Genomic DNA, 6,779 nt, shown 5'->3' with positions numbered 1-6,779 from the left:
CCAATGCTCACTACAAATAAATAATTTATTAGTTTTAAGTGAATATAATATATAATAAAAATATATTATATATAAGTACTTTTATTTAAAACGTAATTAATACTTACTTGAGAACATATGGGGCTAAGTATACCAATTTCTTCCCCGACTGCATGGTGGCATTTATATATGATTTCCTATCTTCCATATTATTCATTTGTGGTTGAATCCAATATGGATCTAGGAAGCCATACGTGTCTTTTGATGCCAACTCAAAACTAATGTAAATACCCCTATTCACAAACACAACCAATTATATATAGATTACCAACTATATAAATATAAAACTATTATGAATAAATAATACTAAAGAACTTATTACCTCATAAAGAACTGAATTAGAGAAACATCGATGGTCTCCATATTTAAGAAACGCATTATCTCATCACTTAGAAGGTGCAAGTCATAGTCAATGTTGCCCATAATACCACGAGCCACATGGACCACAAGAGGGTGTTCAAAACGGCGAGCTATTGAAAAGGCCTTTTTGCATCCATCAGTCAAAGAATCATCATCAGGTATAGTGAATTGTTGATGAACGGATTGCACACCCGAATGAAAAGTCAATTTGGTCTTTTCTTTTGACTGTGAATTATAATACAAGTAAGAATTATTATTTTAAAAAGTAAATTACTTACTATTTTAAAATAGAAATATTTTCAGTATACATACCACATCAACTTTAGTACATAACTCTACCAGCTTCTTTGGCCAAGCAATAAAGTGTTGAATTGCATCACCTACAAGCTGAACCTCACTGGTGGGGATTGGTACATGTGCACTTGGATCACTAACTTCATTTACGCTCACCTTCACATGATTTATATCCAGTACAACCCCATGAACCTGTCCACCACTGTAAGCTGTCCCATATGCTACTGGACGTCTAATTGGATCTTCTAAGAACAGTTGACATCGTGCCCCTAACTACAATAATTTTTAATTAAAAATCATATAAAATTTTATTGATAAATAATAATAAGATAACTTTAAACGAATTGGGAGATACATGGGCTCATACCTGCAAAACTACCGTATATATACTTGCTCACCAATTTCGCTTTAAAATCTTTCCACCGATCACCCACATATCTTAACCATACTCTCCTCATATCAGTTGTGTCGGGAATATCATAAGTATTCTGCAAAACAAAATTATTTATTAGTTAGAAATGTAATTATAGAAACTTTATGAATAAATCAAAATCTTACAAAATTAAAAGTTACCAGGATTTGTTTCGAAATAGTACTCTTAATATTTTCTGGGACATTCGGCCATTCATCTATGGTGATAGGAGTATGTATTCGTCCCACTAATGCAACATAACTTTTAAATGCACTGCCTTCTGGCCCGTAGACAGGCTCCAATCCATCAAGCTCAATGTGGTGTTTCCCTTCAGTAGAACGCTGCAGAATGAGTTTTTGCATACGAGTGGCGCCCCTCGTCTTAGAAGTAGTATTACTACTTTGAGTAGTATGAGTATCTTGTGCAGTACCACTCCTCTGTAGTACCATCACCATTTGCTGAATCCATACGCCTGTTTAGAAACAAAAATTATTAGAATATATAAAAGTACTACAATAAGAAAACTAAAAAACAAAATAAATAGCGGGCATTACATGTAATAATCAATTCTCCCATATCCCTTCATGATGATCATCTCGTGATGCATGTACTTCATCTATCTCATTATCAATAATAGTGGGCAATAAACTTGAAGAAAATGGTGGTATTTCCTCAATATCAAAACTAACATCTTCATTCTCATCTTTAGTAATTTGTCTCTTTCCATGAAGAACAATTGACCATTTTTTGTCACAAGGATCACTAATATAAAAGACTTGTTTTGCTTGGGATGCCATTATGAACTGCTCATTTTTGTGCCCTTCACGATTAAAATCAACAAGTGTAAATCCCAACTCATCAACTTTTACACCATGTTTATTATCTACCCATCTACATCGAAACACCGACACCCTAAACAAAACATAATCAACTTCCCATATTTCTTCAATCACACCATAATATGACAACTCTGCGAACACAGGATTTGTATCTTTCGAACTACTGAAATGCATGGAATTTGCAACCAAAGTAACTCCACTGTTTTGCATAGTGCTCTTTTCATCTTGAGCTTTTGTATAAAAAGAAAACCCATTAATGTCATATCCATTATAGCATAGGACATCCAAACCAGGACCATGTGCTAACCATGAAACAGTTTCAGACATATTATTCTCTTCAATAACTTTATTTTTGAACCAACGAATAAAAGTTCGATTATGTTCGCCCACAATCCACATGTCTGTCCTTCTTGGATTTTGCTCTCTAATCAATGCCTTGTGTTCATCTAAATACGACTCGACTTCACTTGTATTATGCAAGATGTACAAGTGTGCCTCCTCAACATCTTCACGAGGCATAGTCTTCACTTTGACTCCTCGAGTACCCTTCCCAGCAATTCTTCCTTCATGTCGATTAGTAGAAACACCAATAGCCTCTACCCCTGCCAAATATTCTGTACAAAACTCAGTAACCTCCTCTGCAACATAGCTTTCAACTATAGATGCTTCCGGCCTATATCGGTTCCTAACATAACCTTTTAATACTTTCATGTACCGTTCAAATGGGTACATCCACCTCAAATAAGCTGGACCACAATGTTTGATCTCTCTCACCAAATGCACAAGCAAATGAACCATGATATCAAAAAATGAAGGTGGAAAGTGCATCTCTAGCTGACACAGTATAACAATAATGTCATTTTGCAATTCATCTAATTTGTCTGGATCAACAACTTTCCCACATATTGCATTGAAAAAGAAACAAAGTCTTATGATGGTATATCTCAACTTTTTAGGTAATATGCCTCTAACAGCCACTGGCAATAGTTGTTGCATTAAGACATGACAATCATGAGACTTCAACCCCACCAACTTTAAATCTTGCATATTAACAAGTTTACTGATATTTGATGAATACCATTGTGGTACCTTTACTCCACGTAAACACTCACAAAAACTTATTTTCTCCTTTCTTGATAAAGTATGAGCAGCTGGAGGCAAATATGTTCTCTTATCCCCGCAACGTGGAGCTAATGTAGGTCGTATACACATTTCAACCAAATCCAATCTAGCATTGAGTCCATCTTTAGTCTTACCTTTAATGTCTAAAAGAGTTCCAACAAGACTATCACATACATTTTTCTCCACATGCATCACATCAATACTATGTCTCACATCTAGTGTCTTCCAATATGGAAGATCAAAAAATATAGATTTCTTTTTTCACGGACTCTTCTCATTTGTAGGTATCTCTTTTGACCTCTTACCTCTTTGAGATTGAAGCTTTTGAGTCTTACCAAAAGTAACATTGATGCATTTAACTCGTTCATAAACTTGATTCCCTGTTAATGGTTGTGGAACATCTGTATAGTCTTGAACGCCATTGAATGCCTTTTTTAATTTTCTATAAGGGTGAAATTTATCAAGAAATCTCCGATGCCCCATGTATACAGTCTTTCTACCATGAACCAGTTGATGATAACAGGTATTATTTTCACATATGGGGCATGCCTTATGACCTTTGACACTATATCCAGACAAGTTACCATAAGCTGGAAAGTCATTGGTTGTGCATAAAAGCATTGCATGCAACTTAAAAGTCTCCTTCCGGTATGCGTCAAACACTAACACACCTTCATCCCATAATTGCTTCAAGTCATCAATCAAAGGCGCCAAAAAAACATCTATATCATTGCCTGGTTGTTTTGGCCCAGAAATCATCAAGCTTAATAATATGTATTTGCGTTTCATACACAACCACGGGGGTAGATTATAAATTATCAACATAACTGGCCACGAGCTATGCTTGCTACTTAGGTTCCCGTGAGGGTTAATACCATCAGTACAAAGTCCAAGTCTAAGATTTCTCGACTCGTGGCCAAATTCAGGAAATGCATTATCAAATGTTATCCATTGAGAAGAATCAGCCGGGTGTCGAAGCTTGCCATCGGAAATTCTTTCATCTGCATGCCATGATAAGTTCTTCACATCGCTTGGATTTGCAAACATGCGCTTAAATCTTGGAAGAATTGGGAGATACCACAAAACTTTAGCTGGTGGACTTTTCAAACGTACTTTACCACTCTCTCTTGTTTTATAACGAGATGCCCCGCATATTGGACATGCATGCAAGTCTTTGTAATCATTCCTAAACAATATGCAATCGTTAGGGCAAGCATGTATTTTTTTGTATCCCATACCCATGGGACACAACATCTTTTTGGCATCATATGTACTCTTGGGAAGTTCATTACCATCTGGAAGCATATCATTGACTATTTTAAGTAAAGCAGTAAAGCTCTTGTCGCTCCACCCATTCCCAGCTTTCAAGTTGAATAATTTTAATACAGCAGATAATCTGGTATATTTACTACACCCTAGCCATAAAGGTTGTTTTGAATCATTCAATAATTCATCCAACTCATTTGACCGATTGGTAAACTCTTCTCCAACATCGCGAAACATTTCATCCAACCGATCTTCAGACTCATCATCTTCATTGTCAACATACATGTTAGATGTTGTAGCCACATCGCTTTCACCGTGCCAAATCCATTGTGTATAATATGGATTAATCCCATTAACAATTAGATCATCATATATGTCTTCTTCACCTAACCTTTTCTGATTACAACATTTCGTACAAGGACAGGAGAACCTCTTATTACTATTCGGAAGGTTATTATTTGCAAAGTGTAAATTTCTAACTCCATCTTCATATTCCTGACTAAGTCGATTAGCTTTCATCCAACTTTTATCCATCACAAGCCAATCTAAAATAATAATAACCTAGTTAAACATTTGTTAACAACATTTTAACAAATTTATATAATTATAACTACTACAACAACTACACTATATTCATTTCGGCCAATTAGTATTACATTTTTCTCACAACATTTTAAGTTAAATTATTTGGTAAGTTATATACTTGAAAAAGGCAAACTATGGACCAAGATTCACCTAGCATGGTGGGCCTTGGTCCAAAACAACATCATTTTATATTAAGTATCAACTAGTGCAATATATTCAATATATAACATCATCATGTATTATACACTTAGCTTGTTCACTTAAATTATTTGGTAAGTTATATACTTGAAAAAGGCAAATTATGGACCAAGATTCACCTAGCATGGTGGGCCTTGGTCCAAAACAACATCATTTTATATTAAGTATCAACTAGTGCAATATATTCAATATATAACATCATCATGTATTATACACTTAGCTTGTTCACTTAAATTATTTGATAAGTTATATACTTGAAAAGGCAAATTATGGACCAAGATTCACCTAGCATGGTGGGTCTTGGTCCAAAACAACATCATTTTATATTAAGTATCAACTAGTGCAATATATTCAATATATAACATCATCATGTATTATACACTTAGCTTGTTCACTTAAATTATTTGGTAAGTTATATACTTGAAAAGGCAAATTATGGACCAAGATTCACCTAGCATGGTGGGCCTTGGTCCAAAACAACATCATTTTATATTAAGTATCAACTAGTGCAATATATTCAATATATAACATCATCATGTATTATACACTTAGCTTGTTCACTTAAATTATTTGATAAGTTATATACTTGAAAAGGCAAATTATGGACCAAGATTCACCTAGCATGGTGGGTCTTGGTCCAAAACAACATCATTTTATATTAAGTATCAACTAGTGCAATATATTCAATATATAACATCATCATGTATTATACACTTAGCTTGTTCACTTAAATTATTTGATAAGTTATATACTTGAAAAGGCAAATTATGGACCAAGATTCACCTAGCATGGTGGGCCTTGGTCCAAAACAACATCATTTTATATACACAATAATAATATTTCAAGATATACACAATAATATATAAACAAAATTTCATAAAATTCCACATATACACACAACAATTCATAATTGACCCACTAACTTATAAAATTAAATATATACACAATTATTCCTAAAATTTCGAAAATATACACAATAATAATATATAAAATTCAAAATTCAAAAAATATATATACATAACCATTTTTAATTTATAATATATATATATATATATATATATATATATATATATATATATATATATATATATATATATATATATATATATATACGTACGTACCTTGCGACGACGTTGTTGGCGACCGGCGACGACGTTGGGCGACGGCGAGGACGGCGGCTTAGGGCGACGGCGAGCGAGGCCGAGGCCGAAGACGACGACACTGTTGCGAGCGAGGCCGAGGACGACGTCGACGTGCGGAGAGCGAGGCTGACGGCAGTGGACGACGGCTTAGGCGGCGGTGGAGAGCATCGGTGGCGTAGGGCGTTCGGCGGCGGTGGCGTACGGCGTTTGGAGCAGTGAGCTGAGGAGTGAGCAGTGAGCTAGGGCGTTTGGAGCAGTGAGCTGGAGCTAGCTTCATAAATTTTTTTTGGAGTAGTATGTACCTAGCTCGCTTCATAATTTTTTTTTTTAATTTATGTATACGGCGTCGGCGTTATACGACGCCGACGCCGTATACCATTTAAATATTTTTTTTTAATTATAGTAGATACGGCGTCGGAGATTAATTCTCCGACGCCGTATCTACTATTTATTTTTTTATTTTTTTTTAAAAAATTCGAGTATACGGCGTCGGCGATATACGTCGCCGACGCCGTATACCAT

Source organism: Ipomoea nil, unplaced genomic scaffold (assembly GCF_001879475.1).
Source record: "Ipomoea nil cultivar Tokyo-kokei standard unplaced genomic scaffold, Asagao_1.1 scaffold2283, whole genome shotgun sequence".
Taxonomy (NCBI): Eukaryota; Viridiplantae; Streptophyta; class Magnoliopsida; order Solanales; family Convolvulaceae; genus Ipomoea; species Ipomoea nil.
Note: the sequence above shows the minus strand (reverse complement) of the source record.